This window comes from Paramormyrops kingsleyae, chromosome 13 (assembly GCF_048594095.1).
Source record: "Paramormyrops kingsleyae isolate MSU_618 chromosome 13, PKINGS_0.4, whole genome shotgun sequence".
Classification (NCBI taxonomy): Eukaryota; Metazoa; Chordata; class Actinopteri; order Osteoglossiformes; family Mormyridae; genus Paramormyrops; species Paramormyrops kingsleyae.
Window position 1 is genome coordinate 30,345,982 of NC_132809.1, and position 22,698 is coordinate 30,368,679.

At 54.1% G+C, this 22,698-nt stretch overlaps 1 protein-coding gene across 4 annotated transcripts in view; it reads left to right on the forward strand.

Moving 5' to 3' along the window:
• The window catches only part of znf423 (zinc finger protein 423), a 101,440-nt gene that overhangs the window by 61,918 nt on the left and 16,824 nt on the right, over positions 1-22,698 (forward strand). The gene's annotated exons all lie outside the window — the stretch shown is intronic.

Here is a 22,698-nt window from a genome sequence, read left to right on the forward strand (position 1 = left end):
CTGACTCCTTGCCTGCCACGCACTGGGCTGAGGGGATCAATTCAGGTGCTAGGGGGCGCTCTCGCGCAGGTGGGCCGGACCACGGCCTTGTTGGACGTGCCGGCTGGGGGATTCTGTGCCGGATTGATCGTGCGAGGGTGCCATGACGGCCCGACGGGACGTGTCGGACAGGGTACCGCGCTCATGTGCGCCTGGGTGATGCCGGCCGCCGCAGACGGGACCCGGGGCCCCGCCGGCTGCTCTGGTGGCTTTGCACTCTGATTGGATGCCCACTAGGTCCCAGTGCATGGCCTGCATGAGGATGATGTCGCCCCTTGGCATGAAGGACTGGGCTCAGTCCGCCGGGACATCCTGATTGGTGCAGGGTGCTGCAACGAGGACTTCTGTAGCATGAGAAGGAGCCCCTCACCCTAACCCCACCCTCACCACCTTCCCACGACTGAGTCTGCATGCCCACCCCTCCCAGTCCCAAACCGGGTCACCGGCAATCGACCTCGATCTCACCACTTTTTTAAAAGCACCTTGTGGATCTTGCTGGTTAAGATGAGATAGTAGTAATAATGAGAGTAGTGTGGATGAGATTAATGGTTATGGAGATCAACGACTAGCTGCTGCATTCTGGGCGTCGGCCTGAGATGCCTCTCCGATGTGTGCAGTCACCGTTCAGGGAATAAGTGGCTGGTGGTGCAACATTACTACCCAGCACGCGGCGTCACTGGGAGCGCACGCGGCACCTGTCGTCAGCCAGCCGTAACTGCTGAGGGAGGGGGGTAGTGAGCTGGGGGGGGGTTTCATTGACACGGAGGACTTGGGAGTCTGTAAGGAAAGAAGCCGTGAAGTGACGGTGAACTGGGATGAAAAAAAACCTTAAACAGTCACATGGCTGGGCGGGGGGAGGGTGGATAGCCGAGGTGGAGATGCGGGCAAGTTCGCTGATTATCGCTCAGAAGAATCCCGCGTCTGGGTGGGGGGGGGGGGTGCTCCTCCTGGTCGGCTGGGCCTCGGCGACATGCGCGCGGACTCACGGCCGCCGCCGTGCCTCATCCTCGCGGGAGCTCATTTCTTCTTGTTTGCGCTTGATTTGCATCTTATGCTGTTTATCAAAAGTAATTACAAGCTGTTTTGAGATCTATAAGGGGGGTGCTCACGGAGAGCCCCCCCCCCCCGAAGATGAGGGAACAGGATGGTAAATTAGCCACACGGCCGCGCCGTTGCCGCTACGCGTGTCGGTGGGGTCCGTCCAATAGTGCTCTCCCCCTTCCTGTCCGCTGCCCCTTTTCCTTTTGCCGACCCCGAGAGCCCCTGCCCTTTAGGGTGGGATGTGGCAGTAGCGGGGGGGGGGGGGCTGTCACGGGCCTCTGGGCCCCTCCCCACTTATCCCGTCCCACAGCCATCCAGGTGTGGCTGAGACAGCTGCCGGGGAATAAGTGACAATTAGCAGCGCTGGCTGTATGCAGTAACCCCCCCCCCCCCCCCCATCTCTGTGGTAATTGTTAAAGACAAACAAGCGGCCCGCATGTGCACGTCATGAAGGCGGGCCGGCCGCAATTAGCTCCGCGCTTAATTCGTTAAGTATTCAGAATTTCTTTTCTCAGCTGACGGCGGCTGGAGGAGCACGAGGCCTGCTGGAGGTGGCCGGCACTGGGCCGCACCCTTCCGTAAATTAGGGCATCCTTTTTGGGGGTGTGGGGGGCACGGTCTCAGTCATGGAGGAGACCTACACCCCCCCCCCCCCATCCATCTGAAAATGTGATGTGAGTGGAGGTGGGGGTCGCTGAATTTGGGCACAAATTCCAGTCCCGGTGACCGTAGTGTGATTTGATTTTCGGCGACAACTATAAAGGTATTAAGTAGCTAGTAGGACTGGAAGGTGTGGGGGTGGGGGGGTGGATTCTGAAGGTGCACTGATGACCCCACATGCTCATCCACACCCAGCAGAACCTTGGTTCCGGCACTAAGCCCATATCCTTCCCAGTGTCGGTCAGGCTGTGAGCCCACCGATGATACAAATGTGGATGTTTCCTACAAGCTGACTGCTGTTGTGGGCTGTGTGGGGGTGGGCACCTGGGAATCCTCCACGTGGCTTCTGTGGGATGTGGGGGGGGGGGGGTGGTGGTAACTGGGTCTGGGGTCCCGCGTTTGAGGCTTTATGGCAAGGACAGTAGGGGGCGCTCCGTTTCAGGTTCTGATGCCAAGCCCCTGATTGGCTATTTACCGTCTCTCAATCTGCTCCGGCGTTTCTCCTGAGCGGCAGGAGGTGGCCTGCATGCAGGGAGGGAGAGAGGGAGGGAGACAGAGCGAGGGAGCGAGTGAGGGCAAGAGGGAGAGAGAGATTACTAGGGCAACAAAGAGAGCGAAGGGAGAGCTAGGATATTGGCAGGGAGTGGGGGATGAGATGGAGAACAAGAGAGAGGTGGAGGCTGAGCAGGAGGTGGAGGGGAGCAGAGGATTCTGGGAAAATGAGAGAGAGCAGTGGCGATGGGGGTATTGGCCGGGGGAGGGGGCGGATGTGGAACGTTCTATTGCGGGGGAGGTGCAGGAGAGCAATGGGCCAGCGTGTTAGGCTAGGGTGGGGGGGGGCTCCGGTGGAGTTGGCACACGCCCGGCTTGTGCGGCGAGCAGCTGGACTTCATTAGGCGCTGGTGTTAATTACTGGGACCGGGCTGGAGCTGTGAGAGAGGAGCGTTCGGGGTGATTCGGGAAGGGTCACCTTGAAATTGATCGTTTAGCATCGGCGGGAGGGAGGGAGGGGGGCAGGGGGGAGGAGAGTGAGGGGGGAGTGCCGTCTCTCTGCCGTCTTTGTTTTCATTGAGAAGCCCTGGTTTCACAGGCAGCGTGGGCAGGACGGCCGGTACGGCAGGCCAGGCAGCTGCGGGTGACAGAGACGCTTCCGTATCTGCGCGGTGAAAGTGTGTTACCGTAATGCCAGAATGGTGTCACCGTGGGACAGGGTGATAAACAGGAATTTAAGGTCCCTGCTCTGGGAAGTGACCGCCTCTGTCCCACATCTGCCCTGTTCCGGCGATGACGTGCATTTTTTTTCCCTTGTATTTTTTTTGTTAGTGGCAAGAATTCATTTTGTTTTTGTCACCCCCTCCCCCGCCCCCCACGGGGATCTTGGTGACCATGCCTTTGGGCGGAGAGGCCCTGCCAGCCAACGGCCTTAGGAGTTGGGGTGTGGAGGCACTTACACATACACTCATGAGGGAGGGGGAAAGTAGGGCATCCGTTTGGTGTGTCCTGTCTGAGCCCATGCCATTGATATCTATCTCTCTCTCTCTCTCTCTCTCTCACACTCCTTTTTTCACTCACCTGGCCCTAGTCAGTTCTTTTACTGGTTGTCAGGAGTTTAAGGTCCTACAGGTTCCTGCGACGACACATAAAGGGCTTCAGTCTGTTGAGAGACTCGGATGAGATGCCTGTGTGTGTGTGTGTGTGTGTGTGTGTGTGTGTGTGTGTGTGTGTGTATTGGGTATTTTGTCCCTTTTTTTATTATGTTTTGCCCTATAGAAAAATCAATGCATTCTGATTCGGTAATTTCCCATGGTGCCCGGCTGCGTCTGCCAAGAGACACGACACATCCAATCACGGCAGTCCCCCCCCCCCCCATACGCCCACCCGTTCTCTCCCAGAAGTCGATTTCCTCCGCGGTTTATTTTCGTTTTTCATATTCAAATCCGGGCTTTATTTCATCGCGGCACCCTCCGACTGCGGCTCGCGTGTAGACGGGAGGAATTTGCTGGAATTTCACAGCCTTTGCGGGTCCTTCTGGGGGGGGGGGGGGCTCATTTGTGAGTGTGCCAAGGCGCTAATGGCGGATAGCGGGGTCTGCCGAATTGCGGCTTCGTTCCCGGCGCCCGCCCGCTCGTTACCGCATGGCTCGACGCCGCATCTGCGGAGCTCAGCTGTGAGGAATGGGCGTAATTACCCAGCTGATGCGCTCGTCACCACAGGGGCTTCATTAGGGACCCGCAGCAGTATGGCGGGTGGCTGTCCCTTGCCTGGCCCGGCGTGTGGCAGGGCATGAGGGGTCCCTGTGTGTTGGGCCCCTGACTGGCCCCCAGCATGTGCGAAGCAGGTGGTTGGGGGGGGATGAGCGGATGGGTGCAGCTGGAGTCCCAGCACTGGGTGTGTTCACCATTTCCGCGCTTCTCCCTGTCCTGGGCCGATGCAGGATTCATTCACCACAAGGCCGAAATCTCTGCTCCTCTCTGTGGTCCCTGTCGCTTTAGCTGTGCGTGACACCCTCTTCTGCTCCAGTCTTGCCTGAGATACAGGATTACGTTGCGGTGGATTGGAACGTGGTTCCTCCGCTGCCGTGATCTGGCTCCCTGGCATAAATGTGGCCGCACACGCGGCAGGTTTCGGTGAAACTGTAAGCTTGAGGCCTCTCTGCCTCTCCGCCTCTCTGCCTCCCCGCCCCTCTCCCTCATGGCTCACCTGAAAGCCGGCCTCAGAGCCACAGCCAGCAGCTTAAGTCCTTCAGAGACACGGTCTGCTCAGGGCTGACTCTGTTTCATAAGCGTGGTGTTAAGCCGACCCTTATGGGAGGAGCGTCTGAAGTGAGCGGCATAGGAGGGGCCATAATTCATACAGATGGGCCGGCCTTATTAGCCAATGGTATGTTCTGAATGTGTGAGTGAAGGGAGGGGGCACTACGGCAGCCAGTCAGCTTTCAGCTAGGCCCAGTACCCCTGTGACCCCGCCTCTGGTGCTATCGTGGTAACAGAGCCTCCGTCAACTCCGACCATCCGTGGGGGGGAAGGTTCTGGACCTGTCGGTGTCCTGGCACCGCAGAATGCCAATCCACCTGTGGTCCTGCCCTGAATTATGCCCCTGAGCATCTGTATTCAGAGGGCACCCACACGCTGTTCTTTGTGGTATATTTGGTGTATTTTTATCAGGAAATGTTACTGTTTAAGCCCTAGAATGACAGTCTTTAGGCGATACAGCGTGAGCAGGCCTTTTGGATGCTTGTAATAATTCCTAATTTTGGTGCTGTTCATACCCGTAGGAGCCTGTCAGATGGTGGAGAATGTGCACATCTCACATTCCATCCAGATCTGGGTGCGTCTCCCTCTCTGCACCTTCTGGCGACTCGGAGCTTCCCTTGCAGTTGGCTGCCGTGGCGTCACGTTGACAGGCACAGCTACTGTAAAACAATCCCTCGTTTCATTGTAGCACCTTGCACCCGTAGAGTTTTACTGTGATCCAGTATGAATTGGGCCAGTGGTTGTGAAGCTAATTCAGTAAAAATCAAAACGTTTTTTTTTTCTTCTCTGGGATGTATAGCACACATGTACTGCAATGCATTTTGGGTACTGAATTACGTGTGTGTGTAAGTATACACATTGTATGTGAAGGTGAGTGTGTGACTATTGCTCCGTGAAGCGAGCCGTCCCGCGGTGCAGAGGAGCTGGGTGGCGCTGTCGTGCGGAGGCCTGTCCCTCACGGTCGACCCCCCCTAACTCTCCCCAAGGCTCCCCCCACCTCCCGACAGCTGGTCTCCCAGCATGGGCCCAGTCCAGCAGGCCGCCCACACTCTCCGTGCAGGTAGCGCTCTGATTTCCCCTGTGCCCTCCCAGCCAGGAATATCTTCATTTATTATTGGTGCCCTGGCACGCAGGGGGTGGGGGGGGTAAGGGATCGGGGGGGTGGGGGGGGATGCAGGGGACCGGGTCCTGTGACCTCTAGAGAAAAGAGATGGTGTAGATGCATATCTGATGATTCTCCCCAGTCTTACCGGGGCTGTTCCACTTGACAGCACCATGAGTCTTTGGGTTTTTTTTTCCTCCTCTGTATATAAAAACACAAACACGTCATCCTGGGAGAGAGGGAGCCTGCTGGGAGGAGCTTCTGGGGAGGCCTAAAGTTTGAGGACCTCTGGCTTTAGCTGCTTGGCCTAGCTGTGGGCACGTAGGCTCCTGGCAGGGAGAATCGTGGCCCAAAGAGACCTCGACTTTTGGGCGGAGATGAAGCTGTCACACAGGCGAATCGTGCAGTGTCAGCACTCAGTCCTTTGTGCTTCTATCTGGATGCCTCACTACGGCTCCTTTTCGACGTCAGTGTTCTCGCTTTTTTTTGTAGGAATATTTTACTTTTGTTTCCATCCAAAATCTCTGAAAAATTGTTCCTGACCGTCTGGATCAAAGCTGGTCTTGTATTCATGACCCCATGTTCTCAGACCAGCTCTTGTGCCCTGGATGCTTGTGATTGGCTGTGGTCAGGGTTGAAAGGTCTAAGTTCAAGTCAGCCTGCCTCCAGGAGTTCAGCACCCTTGCCTTCTGCAGGCTGCTTTGCACTCAGATTTTTTTTGTCCTCTCTCTGGCTTTTTCCTTCCATTCTTCCTGAACAAACAGATCTTCGTTCCCAACAGAGATGAGCTGGTGGGGTTTTGGTGGGAGCTGAGGTGGTGGGGTGGAGGGGTGGGGGGGGTTCAGTCTCTGTCAATCACGTTAAAGCACGCTGATAGAATCCCTGTCCAGACTAAACTTTGGACAAATAGCTTTCCGATCGATAGTTTCCCAACAGCAATATTTGGTATCAATGTGTGTCCTTCTCATTACATGTGGAAGCACGCGTCTCCACGGCCGCTGAATAATTTATCCCCCCGACGTGCAGGGAATGGCAGAAGAGGAGGCCTGCGCTCGCCAGTCCAGTGTGGGGAGGGGAGGGCCAATCATCTGCTTCCTGTAGTCCCCCCCCCCGACACAGGCCTGGGGCTGAGTTTCTTCTGGCTTGAGACACTGTGGGGGTTGGGGGGTTAGTGAGTTGGTGGTATAAATTGGGTCTCATGTTTAGTCCTGGTGGCACAGCCGCAGTGTGCCCCTGCCTTGGGGGGCGTGTCCCTGCCTCTTTGTGGGTGTGTCCCTGCCTTGGGGGCGTGTCCCTGCCTCTTTGTGGGTGTGTCCCTGCCTCTTTGTGGGCGTGTCCCTGCCTCTTTGTGGGTGTGTCCCTGCCTCTTTGTGGGCGTGTCCCTGCCTCTTTGTGGGCGTGTCCCTGCCTCTGTGGGCGTGTCTCTGTCTCTTTGTGGGCGTGTCCCTGCCTCGGGGTCGTGTCCCTGCCTCTTTGTGGGATTCTCTGGGTGGTGTTTGGGCTGTGCTCAGTTACAGAACATTTGAGGTGAGGGTGCAGTAAAATGGTGCGTTTTTTGGGATTATTGAGCAGCGGGTTTGTCAGCCGGGGAAGCAATGGTGTTTCTCTGTCCTTTGATGTCTGGACTCCTTTGTCCATTCAGTATCTGTGGGGAGGGGGGGTGCAGTTACCCGGATATAAATCTGGAGAAAAAAGTGAGGCCAGCGGAGGGCGGTGCCTGGGGGGAGATGCGTGACACAGTTTCCGTGTTTAGAGGCCCGGATCTGACAACATTAGAGCTCATTTCCGGAACACTCCATCACCGTGCTGCCACGGCAACAGCACTCAGATACACGGGGTGACAATTAGCCCCCCCTGACACGCAGGGCATCTGTATTGAAATGATGGAAGTCTGGGCGGTTAGCTAATGACAGCTCTCTCCCTCTGCCCGCCCCCCCCGGGGAACCGCAGCCAATCAGAGCTTCCTCCTTCTGGCTGCTGCAAGACACCTCAGCTACACACGTCACGCTAAGTGTTATAAATGCAAGTTTACACCACTCAATGATCTTCAGCCATAATAATAAAGTTTTATTGCGGCGTGCCTATTAGCGAGTTAATGTTGGCCGCTGATGGCGTGTAATCGCGCTTCTTCTCGGCGTAGCGAAGTCCGGGTTCCCACAAGCCCAATCAGCAATAGACGGGGAGAGGCAATAAATAGCCTAATGCTATTTTAATTACAGGAAACATAATGTGCAGGGCCCACGCGTTAACTTTGACTCACTCTACCTGCTGGCTTCACCCCCCCCCCCCCCTCCCGGAGTGAAGATGAGGAAGAGGGGTTTGCTGACCCCTCGCTTCTCTGGGAGGGGCGGAGCTTAACTGCCTGGGCGCTGTCAACCCTGAGAGGATTTCCCGGCCCTCCCCGAGAAACGCCCCTCGCCTGACACGCGCTAGGATTCGCGGTCTCACACTCTGTAAATGCTCAGGGGCGCCCCCTACTTGCCGCGTGAAGCCGATTTAGATGTGCTGATCCCTTCTAGGCAGCCCCTCCCCTTGCACCCCTCCTCCTACCGGTGGACACGTTATCCACGTGCATGTTAGCTACACGTTCGTTGTAATTAACGTGATACCTGCGGTATGGAGAACATGGGGGGGGGGGTTGGGATGTGGAAATGGGGCTCGCAATAGGGAAGCAGACCCTGGCTGGTACTGGGGGGGGGGTGGGGGCCGCCTAATTTGGCTGAAACAAGGCCTCCTCCTGGCCGGCCAGCGTCCTATTGGGCCTGTGTGGGTCTGCGCCCCGGGATCGGCTGTGGGGCAGTAACTGTGTAATGATGTAAACCCTGGTGGGCTTCAAATCGCTGATTGACAGCATTAAAATGCACTTCAGAACGTGGCTGAGCCGGAGGGGGGACGGGGGCCCTACTGGGGGATATTTTTTATTTTTAAGCAGGTACAAACAGCTCCCTCTGCGGCCTAGTCTTCCCTCACTCTGTAATGATTTCCTGATCCCTACAGGGGGCTCTGCTCCCTCTGTCCTCCCCCTTTCCCTTGTTCTCTCTCTCTCCTTCTCCCCTAGTCTCTCCCTTCTTTTCTTTGTGTGTGTATTTGTATGGGGGGTGGGGGGGGGGTGCGCTGGAAGATAAGAGGAAGCTGGCGTTTTGTATTTCTCTGGTTTTATTGTTACTGTCTCGGGGGCCCTATGCAAATGGCAGGGGGTGGGTTTGATTGAAGGTGCTGGGCTTCCGCCCTGAGGCCGCCTCTCTGTGTGGCTGGAGAGCTGGTCGGCATGGCGATTCTCTGCCCTCACACACACGCACACACACACGCACAGCCCTCGCCTTACCCCTCCTCAGATAGATACGCCGTGTGTGCCCGCTGTTCGTTAGCGGGGTCCCCGGTTCTGGCATGAGCGACAGCCCTTGCACCCTAAAATATCGTGCTGCGTAGCGGGATGATCCCGCCCACCGCCACGCCCAGTGCCAGCTGCTCTCCCACAGCAACGCCACATCAGGGACCAGCCTCCTTCGTACCGACCACGTGCTTTTATTTGAAATGATTCACCGTTATGCCCCAGTGACACAGAGGTCCACTTGCTGCAGTAATTTAGATTAAGTTGGTTTCTCAAAGGTACAAGTGCAAGGCCTCTGTTTAGGTGAAAAACACCAACATATACTACCTGCCAACCCGCATCTTTATCATAAGACCCTCTGGATGCGTAGTTGGTTTCCTTTAGCTGTATTTGATCGTAGCTCTAACTTTTGAGCTAGACCAGTGTTTCCCAATCTGGTCCTCGGGGCTCCCGGTAGGGAGCTCAGAGGGAGCAAAAATGCGGATTGCTGGAGGGAGCAAAAATGTGGACTGTCTGGAAGGAGCTCAGAAGGAGCAAAAATGTGGACTGTCTGGAGGGAGCTGGAAGGGAGCAAAAATGTGGACTGTCTGGAAGGAGCTCAGAAGGAGCAAAAATGTGGACTGTGTGGAGGGAGCTGGGAGGGAGCAAAAATGTGGACTGTCTGGGAGGGAGCAAAAATGTGGACTGTCTGGAAGGAGCTCAGAAGGAGCAAAAATGTGGACTGTCTGGGAGGGAGCAAAAATGTGGACTGTGAAAATTTGTTATGGTTGCTTCTGTCCCACTTGAGAAATTTCATCATCTATCTTTCGTATTACTTTCGAGCAGCCTTAAGTCTCTGCCTGACTCAAAACCCATTCTAGGCCCTCGCAGGAAAATTAAGAAATAAACTTTATATTTGACGCTTTTATATTTAGATAAATGGGTTTTTAATAGACGGTGACAGGTCTGGTTGTCTTGCTGTCTTTTTTCTTCTTGAGCTGTTAAAGATTATAGATGGACCTGCGTTTAGGTGCCTCTTTGTTCATAAGTCCGTCAGTGTGGTGGGAGGCTGGGAGAGAGACGGCTAATGACTGCGGAGGAGGGGGGTATTAGCTTTTATCACATTAGCACTGACACGCACCCGAGCACGGGCAGCCGCATGCATACCAAAGTGTCGGTTTCGACACAAAATTATCACTCTCGATGGGGCCAGGTTGGGGGCCAGGTTGGGGGTGGGCGGGGTGCGCAGGGCGGTGAGACCAGCCCTGAGACGAGGCACAGCTACCAGCTACCATCATGCCCCCCCAACCCCAGCCCCCCCCAACCTGGCTAGCGGGAGGGTGAGTAGAGCGGAGTGTGTCAGTCACACGCTGTGGCGCTGAAAGGGGCACGAGGAAAGGTGCGAGGGAGGAGAAGAGGAGGCAAGATGGGGGGCTGGGACTTTCAAAAAGTTTATGACCATCAGAATCTCTCTTCAATCACACTGGAATTAATATGTGAAAACATACATGAACTTAATGCTGTGATAAGATTCAGGTTAAAAAAGTTCTGATTGAGGGAAGCTAGGCTAGCAAAAGTAGCTGAAATAGCTAAGCGAATTGACTGTAGCTCTGCCTCCAGAACACTATGCTAGGCGACTGGAGTTCTGACTCCGGAATGTTACGCTAAAATTTATGCTCAGCTAATGGATGTACCCGGGCATTGAACTACTTAGGTGTTTCTAAGCGGGATAATGATCTAGGAAGGCTACACTAACAGATGCAGACGGATGGAGGGCAGCACGCTGCAGCAATAGCCCGGCCTGCCCGTCACACCTCCGCTGACACGTCTGCTGATGCGCTAATCACTTCTGGCCTTCACTTTCTTCTGCTAATGTGATGACTGGGAAGTTTCGCTAATTAAGCCCCTGACAGTTAGTGTCTGCGGTTGGGGGGGTCGTGGGGTTAGGGGTGGCTATGGACAATGTGGGCTTGTGAGGGGGGGGCTGGCTAAAATAGACTACTCATTAATCTCGTGTCTTGGCACTTTGCAAAATTGTTGTTCTCTGGCTTCTCTGAGACATTTGGTTGTTCTTGTTTTTTGAGGACAACAAACTATGATTTGGTACCAATTTGATTTCTGACAAACGCATCTCCCACCTGCCTATGTCATCTGCCAGTTCCACCTAATGTCTCCAATCACTCCTTTGATGTGGGATGTAAAATATAGTCAAATAAACCCTAAAACAAATGAATTAGCCTCCCCAAACATGAGTTTTCGCTCTAAAGAAATAAATAATTTAATCCCTCGCTCGTCCCACCTCAGCAGACTGGCTGCATTAGCATGGTAATCATCTCCATCGTTTACAAGGGCGAAATGTTTCAATTTAATGCTTTGGTTGTGTTACAAGCCATGCACTTAATTAGGGCATAATGACTCCGCTGAGGTGACGGTGGAGATGAGGGAGGGCACTTCAGATTGGCGAGCGGAGTTGTCGTCTCTCAAGTGCGCACCGGTAAGGAGGAACCCACCCCCCCCCCCCCCCCCCCCCTACAAACAGCGACTGACGTCCACAGAGACAAGGGCTCCTGCTCTGCTGAGAGGCGTCTTCTCTTCCCTTTACGGGGAAGCGATAAAACCGCAAGCATACTGCCCAGGGGTGATTTTAGGATTTGTTTGTTTGTTAAAGGTGAGGCGCATAAGAGGGGCCATAATTCATGCAGAGGGGCTACCCTTGTCTTTAGCCAATAATATGGTTCGAATTGGTGAGTGACAGGGGAGGGAGCACTCAGGCAGCCAATCAGCTGTCAGCTGAGTGCAGTATCCCTGTGGCCTCTTCTCTGGTGCTCTCGTGGTAACAACCTCCTCCAACCCTCAGCATGACACACCTCCCCCCCCCCCCCCCCCCCAGGTCTGGAAGATTCCAGACCTGCGAGCCGGCGTCCTGGCCCCGCAGATGGGTGGTCAGGGGTGGGGAGCAGGCATCCTGGGAGACAGGAAGGCAGAGGTGATGCAGTCCGAACCAGTTACCCTGCACTCAGTCACATCTGTAGACGGAGAGTGCCATGCTGACACCGCCTCCTAATCCCCCCCCCCCCTATATGCAAGAGGGCCAGCGGATTTGCTCCCCCTGCCCACGCTCCCAGCCACGCTGCATGCCCGGGGCAGCCTGGGACATGGGGGCTTCTGCAGAACTGTTTCCTCTCCGCCTGTGCCGCATTTCTAGTCCCTCTGGTGCAGGAGGGGAAGGAAGCTGTAAGGATACGTGTGTGTGTGTGTGTGTGTGTGTGTGTGTCTAAGACACGTGAGAGAAGGGACCCCGTGGGGAACCACAAGGGCTGGACACTGCAGGAGCACCGTAACGATTCGCCAGCGGATTTAATAACCCAACCTCCACCTCCGCCCACCGCCTCCCCGGACTCTCCGGCTCCAGATAATCTGCTCTTTTCTTCCAACCGAATTTGTGCTGCGCTCCCTGGGGGGCCCCTCTCTGGCCCCCTCTCCGCTGCAGGGCTGGTGTGGAGGAGTTGTGTTGCAGGCCCCAGAGAGGACACTGCGTGCGAGGGCAGGCTCAGTTTTCCAGGCAGGCCTCAGGCCTGCTGTTTACCCGGCGACCCTGAGCTAAAGTAGGTCTCCGCTTCACCCAGCTGTGCTCTGACTGGCGGGGGCTCTGATTTTCCAAATGCTTTGCCGGAAAGCTGGCAGTGTCGCCCGTTTTCCTAACCCGGAGATCATTCCGGTCTTCGTTTCTCCATTTTGAGGTCGGGAGTGTTTAAAGGGCCTTTTCTTCTCTGCTCCGCTGAGGATTTAGCGACTAGCGCCCTTCTGCTGGTGCCTCGCTACCTGGCGTTTATTTATAGCCTTCGTCCAGCCGCATGCTCGCCCGCGAGACGCCTTCGCCAGGACGTGTGCCGGTGTGAATTCCCGGTGCTCGGCGCGTGCGTCGTTGCCACCGCGCCGGCGAAAGCTCGCTTTTTAGCGCGGCGGTTTGTCAGCGCTGCTAATCCCCCTCCTGCTGGCGCCTGAAACCGCGGATAAGTGAGGATCTTCTGTCGCCCCGGAGCGCACACTAATTATCCGGGCTTAAGTGTTCCAGCCGCCGCTATCACGCGCTGTTTTCGGAGGACCGTGTCAAAGCACCACCGTCCTGTGCTGTGTGTGTGTCTCTGTGTGTGTGTGTGCACATGCCTGTGTAATGGTGTCTTTGCGTGTATGTTGTGTGTGTTTTTTTATTGTCATTGTGTGTTTTTTAGTTTGTGTGTGTGTGTGTGTGTGTGTATGTATGTGAGAGAGGAAAGTTCCACACGCACACAAACCTCTAACACGTGTGTTTTCCAGAACGTAGATGATAGTTTCCCTCTGTTTTAGTTCCACACCTCTCCAAACCCTCCTCTGCCAGCGCGCCCCCCACCCCCCCGCACCCTCCTCATCGCATACACACACACACACACACACACACGTGTGTTCAGATTCCCTGCGGTCGATCCATTACCCTCCCTTTGGTATGGAGACTATGATGCTGTTGTGTACAGCCTGTCTTTGGTGCGAGAGGCTGCCTGGTGGGGAGGAAGTGTGAGCTCAGGCTGGGGTCTCGGTCACTAGCCCCCCCCCCCCCCCCAGTTTAATCAGCTCTGAGGCACGAGTGCTCAGTTCGGTTTTATTTCTGTTTTTTTTTTTTTTTAAGAGGTAGGGGGATGTAAAGCAAAACAAAGGTTAATATTAACGGAGCGCTGAGCACGTGTTTATCTGCCCCGCAATTGTTGTTTAGTGTCCTGTCATGCGGAACTGATTGCTAATTGGGTTTGAGGCAGAGTGTGGCGTCGCGTGGCGTAGACGGGCGGGGACGGGCAGGGCGCTCTGTGCCGCTGGCCTCCGCCGTCTTTTACACGCGTGCATCCATGTCTCTGCGCAGAAGCAGCCGAATCTTATACCTAACAATAGGCTTCAATCCTAAAGAGGCACCTGCATTTATGGGGGCAGGGGGGAAAGGATCCTCTTAAATACATACCTACACATATGAGCGCAAACATGTCACTTGCAAGGAAAACGGTCTCGGGCTGGTAGACACACACACACACACAAACACACGCACACACACTGTTTTCGGCTAGCTTACAGCAGCTGCAGAGCCCTGCTGGTAGATTAAAAGCATCTCCCAGCCCCCAAATCAAGTAGATCGGAGCCCCCGCCGGGCCGAGGCAGGGAGGGGCCCACGCAGCTGTCACCCCAGCCAGCTTTCCCAGAAGCCTGGGGAGTGCCGGCACCTCCGACCGACCGGGGCGGGGGGTGGGGGGCGGGGGGCAATCCTGTGTCATTTATCATAGCACTGGTGGGGGGGAGGTGTCCTCATGGGGCCCTGGGTAGGGGGGTGTAGCCTGTTTGGCTTTGTTGGCCTCCATCTTCAATGGTCTCTCCTACCATCCAGTGTTGAACTTGACGAGTAACTCTTTCGCCCATTTCCTTTGATGTGGTCCCTCCCCCGTCAATCTTCAGGGAGCACGCTGTCACCCCAGTAGCCGCGATAGTGATTTGCTTCTTTCTTCAGAAGTTCTGCTTCGTCTACGTAATGTCGGCGTAGAGGTATACCAGTCCTTCAGCCGCTCACACATACCTTGGGGGGGAGGGGCACATTTTAGGAACAATTACCACTGTGTAGAATACTCACCTGTTAGACAAACATCTAACCTGTAAGAGCGGAGTGCGTCCAGGCTTCTGAGAGAGCAGGTGGATGCTCGCGTGTTGAGGTTTGATGCCGAGGAATATTTTAACCCTTGTCTTGTTTCCAGCTGTGATACATTCCCTCTGTCGTACAGCCAGTGTCTGTTTCTCGCAGGGCTATGCAGTCAGAGAGAAAAACATGCAGTAGTGGTAGGGTTCAAATTCACCTCTGTGTGTGTGTGTGTGTGTGTGTGTGTGTGTGTGTTTGGATGAATTAAGCCATCCGTGAAAACCCAGAACTACACACTGGCTCAGAACTGCACATATAAGCTGAGAAAATCTTGCATTATTGGATTCACCAGAGGGTTGGGCCTCATTCAGGACTCCAAGGACGCCACAGAGTTCCTCGCCCGGGCCGATCTGCCACACGGGCCTCCTCTTGCTCCTCCTCCCCCTCCTCTGGAGCAGGGAGGAATGATGGAGCGCATCTCTTTAAAACTTAAATCCGCTCCTGTTGCAGCTCTGCTTGAGTCAGTTAAGTATACGGCAGCACAAAACCTCAGATCAAATAATTGATCTAAACCCCATGTGCAATGCGCTGTAATATGTATTAGATTTTGTTCGAGTGTGTGTCCGTGAGGGAGGGGCACTGCGTCTCCGTGGCGACGATCTCGCTTCAGGAGCAGGGAATTCTGGGAGAGTAATTATGTCATTTCTGGAGATGCAGGAGGTTGGGTTCGAGGGAGTGGAACTGGGCCCGGTTTGCGCTCATTTGTTTAGGGGCTATTCGTTTCTTCGCCATGCCATTCGATTAGCCGGAGGAATTTACCGAGCTGTTAGCGTGACCACAGACTCGTCGTGGTGTCTGATTAACTGCAGAGGCTAGCACTGCAGCCTGCTTAACTTCTAATGATTATCTTTGGCTCCTGATCACTCAGTACGTTTACACCAAGAAAATCAAATTATTGTGTTAGTCCGACTATAACCAGACATTTAAAGTATGCATAAGCATTTTAGTCCGACTGAAATCGTACTAAATCAAATTTTCAAATTTCTTGAATTTTGGCTAAGACACCCAGATAATGCAATTTGGAGTCAATATACTCATTCAATCAGAGCTATTGCTACACAGAAGAAGCACAGAGCATAGCAGAGGATGTACAGCATATACAAAACGTACAACGATGTCAAGATGTCCAAGTCACCACTGAACTAAAGGGAGCTTTTCCACTGCACCAGGTACCATATTTTTGGTACTTCAAAGCGTTGGTTTTGCACTGGCGTAGAACTGGTATCCGCACTGAATGACATCACTATATTGTACTGAATTCGAGAAATGGCTGTAGTATATTATAGGGCTGGATGACGTGAGATATAAATACCAACATCGCATGTTATGCACGTCCAATTCTTACATCGCTAGTCAGTTACATTAAGATCAGGCTTTTTCTTGCCTCAAATTTGGTACGGATATTCTAGCACAGGGAGTTTAAATCTCGCTAAAATATTTTCACTTTTTCTCAAAAAAACCTTTCAAGTTTTGCAATTCTAATGATGATTCATTTTCAAGATTATCTAGTTTATGTTTAAACATCAGTTTAAAGTTTACCTCTACTGCTTTTGCATGAGCGCTGCATGTGTTCTCTGAGACCATCATAATCATTTTCATCCTTGCTGTTTAAATCACTCCTAGATGGGTTTGTGAGAAATTTATGCTGAACTCCTTTTCTGTTTCATAAATACCCCAATATTTATTACAACAAAATCACATTGCAATGTTTCCAATATCATGTTGTCACAGTATATTATAGAAAATACTTTTTCTTGCTATGCTATCCTGATCTTCTTGTATCTGTTCTTCCGAGCAGATTGCAATTAAAGCTTATTTCACTTAATTTGTCCACACAGCCATTATTATTAATTCTATTATTTTTTTATGCAACGTAATAGGTCAACTGGAAAAAGCCCAATACTAACAAGCTGAAAGGAGCCATATCACCACCTATTGTAGCAGAGTCAGACATACTTCGGTCAATAAATAGATTCCCTTCCCTTGCATGTATACTGGGACAAGACCAGTAGTCTGATTAAATGGCGTAGTCGAGCTATAACTGTAGCGTAACTTAGCTGTGCATGTAAACGTACTGACTGCTTCTAACTGCGACTGTGTGTGTGTGTGTGTGTGTGCACGCCCCCCCCCCCCCCCAATGGTTGGGGTGCACTGTCCTTCAGTCTCTTCCTGGGGTGCCCCCCCCCCCCTCACCCCATGTGAGCCTGTCAGACAGCCACAATAATCAAATGGTCGACAAGAGACCAATTTGATTTGTGGGGGAGGGAAGAGGTGTGTCTGGGGGTGGGAAGAGCTGTGGGGGGGTTGTTGGCAGCTCGCCATGGAAACCCCCCCCAGCCAAAGGAGAGTTTTTCAGGGTTCCAGAATACAGCCATTATGCCAGCCTCAGATTTGGGAACATTAGTTCGGGTTCTGAACCGACTGATGTTCCATTTCTGTTCTTGTGGCAATGGTGGTTCATTTTTCACCCCGGTAATACACATTTTGGACTGTGTGTGTAAGTTGTGGGTTTCTATTAATCACATTGTGGGGAACAGATGTCCCCACAATGTGGTAAAACCTGCTCGTTTTTAACATGTGGGGACATTTTTCAGGTCCCCATAATATAAACCGCAGTTTTAGAAGAATCTGTGAGTCAAATCAAACAAACTAAAATGGCCAAAAATCTTGTATTTTGTTTGGTCACTGGTTAGAGCAGGTTAGCCAGGTTAGAGCCTGGTAAAGGTCATGTGACTTCATTTGTGTGATATTTGCACAAACCCAACCGAACAGCAGCCCTGTCTGTTTTTGGGGGCGGGGGGGGTAAGGGGCCTCGTGGTTAGAGCAGGATTTTATTTTCTAGGTCTTCTGTTCACTGTGGAGCTCTCACAGTGCAGAACAGTGTTCCTCTTGAGCTATCTGAGAGGGGGTGGGGGGGGTGGGGGGGGGCGGATCGGGGCATATCTTTATCCAGGGGCTGGTTACGTTGCGCTGACAGATTTGACCTTGGCTTTGGACTCGGATGCTGGGGAGAGAGTCCCGGGTACCAGTGTGTTGAGGGAAGGGTTCCCAGGGGAGGGCTGGATTGAGGGAAGGGTTCCCAGTGGAGGGCTACAGTGGACAAACCAAGTCACTGCTTGTCCTGCCTGTGTGTATCTGTTCACGATTGTCCCTCTGACTCTTACATTAAAGCCACTTATGGCACCAAACTCCACCCAAATGAAAGAATACAGTGTTTGGGGACGGGTGGAGGGGGGGGGGGGCACGTTCCCCCATGTTCCCTTGCCTCAAGGCCCGCTTTCCATTCTGATTGGACAGCTTTGGCATGGAGAGATGTGCCAAGGAAGTCAGTGGGGGGTGCTGGGGATGGGGGGGGGCTGCTGAGAGGAGCTGAAAGAATGTGCACTCTCTGCGGGGCATGGAGGCCTCCCCCCTTTCCCAGGGGACCCCCACCCCCTTGGCCCGGCCCCGCCACCTCCTCCTCCTGTCCCCCTGCTGCTTGGACAGCTGTGGCGGGTTTCAGGTTACGGGTGGCGCTGGCGCCCCCCCCCCCCCCACCCCCGTGCTGGCAGACTCTGTGGCGGGAGCCTGGATGCCATTATCCCTGCCGATCTGTGAGTTAGGAGGCCACGCCCACGCTTCCCACTGTGAGGCGCATACTCCATGTCCCGGGGGGATTCGAACCCACAACCCTCATCTGGCAGACCAACCTCCAAGTCCCTTGACGGGGGGGGGGGGAGAGAGAGAGGGGCAGCCTCTCTCTGAGTGCATGCTAGCGTGGTGACTGTCTGCTAATGGGCCCGGCCGCTACGCTAACGAGGCCCGCTTTCAGAGCAAGCCTGGGTTCTGAGGCTCGGCTCGAGCTGGAGTCCTGATGAGCGAGTGGGCCGTCCCCCCACCCCTTCATGTGTTTATTAATTTGTTCCCCCTCTAATGGTGTGTGGCCGGGGCGGGGGGGTGGCGCGCGACAGAGCACTGACCCACCGTCTAATCGCCCTCCCCACAAAGGGCAAAGGGGCCGCCGTCATTAGTGACAAATTCCCGCCGCTCTGTCTCATTGAGCGCGTGCGGACTGCTGTGCATGTGGGCCGAGGGCTCCGGCACAAGCGGCGCCCCCTGTAGGACGCAAGGTCCAGCCGCCTCCTCATTGTTGCTGTCGCTGCCCCCTCAAGCCTTTCAAGCAGTCTGCCTCCCCCCTCCCCCCTCCCTAACAACGAACCGTAAGTTGACCACAGATTCAGCCTGATGCCTTCCCCCCAACCCAGCTGTCTTGCCGGATTCTAATTCAAACAGCTGGAATGAGCAAGCCCCCCTACACACACACACACACACACACACACACACTCAGTGGGCATACAGGAGAGTGTGTGTGGATGGGGTTTCAGGAGGGAGGGGCTGGCAAAGGTGCCGGTGCAATTAAGCGAAACCCATCGAAGTTCTAGAAGCCTGACTTACCCCCTTGTACATGTCGCCCCCCCCCCACCCCAGAACATGCCAAGGGGAAGGAAGGGGAGCTGGAAAATGGAGAAGCATGGTGGAGAGGTGGGATTGTGGTGGCTGGACTGACTCACTGGAGTCCCGACTCACACCCTCTCCGATTACACTTGCAAATTACACTTGTACTGCTAATTACCTTTTAAATAATGAAGACACCATGATTGGTCATTCCTAATGGTGAACCAGGTCTCTGTTGCTAAGTGCTTTGTGTGCGTGTGTGTGTGGATTTTGTTTATATTACGTTGTGGGGAACAAATGTCCCCACAATGTAATGAAAACCTGTTATGCTTCAGGTCCCCACAAACATCTGTGAATGCAGTCAAAACACTGAAAAAACTCTTGTATTTTGCTTGGTTACTTATGGTTAAGGTTAGGTCTGGGTGGGGGTTAGGGTTGTCATGCTGGGATTAGAATTTTCCCCATAGAAATGAATGGAGAGTCCCCACAAAGATATAATTACAGATGTGTGTGTGTGTGAGTATGTATGTATAAAATAATAATCTATACTTTATTGATCCCCTTTGGGAAATTGTCTTTACGCCTCCCTCAACTTGCTCTTTTTTGTAGAGTAAGTTGTCCACGAATGTATATCTCTGCATGTTTGTGCCACAATTTGTGCTTTGGGGGGAAGTTTTGAGAGGAAAATGCTAGTACACCAAAGTGTGTGCACACACACACACACACGCACGCGCGCACAAACATAATTACCCGCAGCATCTGGATGACCGTATGTGTGAGAGCCGGGCTCGCCGCGGTTGGTCTCAGCAGTTCTGGAAACGTCCCAGTGCATCATGGGGGATTAAGCTTCAGTGTCCGGGGGAGGTGAGACGGCAGCATCGGAGAGGACATGGCGGCGTCCGGCCCCTGCCCACGTGACCGCGGCCGAGGTGAGCCCATCTCCCCCTCCCGCCTGGCACAGGGGTGAGCATGTGAGCTCGCATACCCTCATAGCAACCCACTGTGTCTTTAAACTTCGCTGGCGTCGTCGCCGGCGTCCAGGTGTGCTCCCGGCCATGGAGCGCGGAATCCCACATCTGGATGGGTCTGCTGCCTCCGTGCCCAGATGTGGTCCCTCACCGTCCCGCCCTACTTTGTGTTTTTTTGGGGAGATCAGCTGCCTGTCGGGTGTTTCCGTAGGTGAAAGCAGATGTTATTTTGATGAGGGCGTGAGCGAGCGATGGGGATGGGGATGGGGGGGGGGGGGCGACAAAGAACAAACAACAACAAAGGCGGCCGTGTTTCTGACTGAGCGGCGATGGCAGCGTGAAAAAGCGACAGGGCGGCCGCCTCGGCCCTACGCCATCTGCCGTGTGCGTCTGCGCTAAATAGATTAAACGCAACGCGAGCCCCCTCTGTCTGAACTGGGCGCAGGATGGCGCCGCAAGCCCTCCAGTCTGCCGCGTGAGGGAAGTGCCAAAAAAAAAGGTTGTAGGGGTCAGAGGTCAAAGGTCACCGGGCTGGCACCACGCAGGTTAGCGTATGTGACGGATTCGCAGCCTTTTCCTGTTAGCTGTGGTGAAGACGTGCCGCGGAACGCTGCGCACCCGCTTTGGAATTCAGCATATCGGTTTAAAAATCCATCATGGGTGTTAAGCTGGGTCCCGAGGTGCCCGTCCAGCCGCAGAGAGCCGGGGAAGGCCGCTTCCGGCTGACTTGCTCGCTCGGCTCACTAAGATTTGGACAAGGCCTGCTTGGCGCGACAAATGTAGAGCCCCCCCCCGAATATAAACAGCATCCACACACTTGTTTTTGGAAAAAAAGAAAGAGAAGTGCAGGCTAAAGATGAAAGTTCAAGCCGAATCCTCTTTTGTGAAGCTGTATGTATTATTATTGATTTTTGATGGTGGTCTTAGAAATCCTGTTTGGGGGGGGGGGGGGTGTCCCTGCGCAACCCTAATAATGCTTTGTCATCTTTAATAAGAAAAGGAGATTTTTATGTTCACCTTAAATCCACATCCCTAAGATCTTGTCACCCAAAGGCACGCAGCTGCTGTCCAGCCGAGGGGGGGAGGTGGTGCCTCCGTGGAATGTTCTAGATCCCGCTGCTGCCTCACCTGACGGCTTATTTCCGTAATTAAAGTAGTTAATCTAATAATGAGCCGTCTCGCGATGCGTATTCCGGGAGCACCTAGCGCCGGCTGTCACCTGTAGGTCACGCATCCCCGGGATAAGGGGCTACGTCTGGGCTAAGCGCTAACAAACCTCCGTGTCTCACTTTCCTTTTTCTCTGTGTACATCTACTCCCATTTCCTCTTCCCTTCACACCTCCTGTCCTCCTCACCCCCTCTGCCTCCTCCTCCTCATTATGTGATCTCCCTCCCTTTCTCCCTCGCAGAGGGAGAGCGAGGCATGCTGGGAGTGAGGTCTCCCCTGTACCGAGAGGAATCCTGGGAGCACTAATGGGCGGCAAATTTTTCCTTTTCAGACGTTTTGTTCGATTCCATCCATTCATCTTGTAGGAAAATGGAGCAGAATTGGGCCCGTGCCGTTAACGTGATTTTATTTTCGCTCCTGCTTATTGTCCGCTTCTAATTTGTTCTCTCATTACGAGCGTCACACAGCTCATGTTTATCCTCTTTCTCTGGCTACCTGCGCCGATTCTTTTATCAGACTAAATAGTCCCGGGTTTCGGCTCGGAACGCGCACTGAGGCGTCTTTCCTTTGTGTGACTTCCGCGCTTTTCCGCAGTTTAGCTTCGTCCCCCCCCCCCCAAACCCCCCCCCCTCGGCTTCCCCCCGTCCCGCGGACTCCATTAAGCCCTCGTTATGCCGTCGTACCTGTTTAAGTGCAATCTGCGTGTTAAAAACGGGAGTGTAATTTCAATGAGCACCACGGTGCGTAAAGTGCAGGATGACCAACAGTGGATTTCTGAGGGGGGGGGGGAGTTGTCGTAATGTGGGGACAGGTTCGCTTTCGTGACATTGGACTGTCCACATCTGATGGCAAGGGGGGAGGATCTTGGCGAGGCTTGCTGCACATGACCTACAAACGATCGCCGGTTAGCATCTTCATGAAGTCCGCGGTTTTCTGACGCGCTCCGGCGGCTTGCCCACGAAGGCGGGCGGGGTACCCACACGGCAAACCTGGAGCACGGCCACGCCCCGGCCCCGATCCCGCGTGGTCCGGCACAGAGCGGAGGCCGCCTCGCTGCGGGATGGCGGGAATCAGCGCGGCGGGGGGGGGAGGGGAGCGGGTGAGTCACAGCAAGGTCACTCCTGCCGCTCCCAGCACCGGCCCGCCGCACGGTTTGGCCCGAGCTCCGCGCTCCCGCTCTCCCTCCTTCATTCCTCTGCCTCGTTCTCTCTATCCTCCCTCTGTGCATGCACTCCTCTCTCTGCACTCTTCCCCTCCTGCTAATTACTCCTTCTCCCCCCCTTTATTTCTCCACTCCCTTTCTGTCTGCCCATTTCTTCTCTCTCTCCTCCGTCTCAGCTTCTCTTCCTCCTCCCTCTCTCTCTTTCTCTCTGGAGGTACAGATGGACACATTTGCAGGTTAACTCGAACAGCTGGAGCTGTAATATTAGTGTCCTGCTGCTTCCTCATATTTGCTCAGGGTCCCCCCCCCCCCCCGTCCTCCCCCACCCCCCTCTGCTCCCCTCCCCACTTTGCA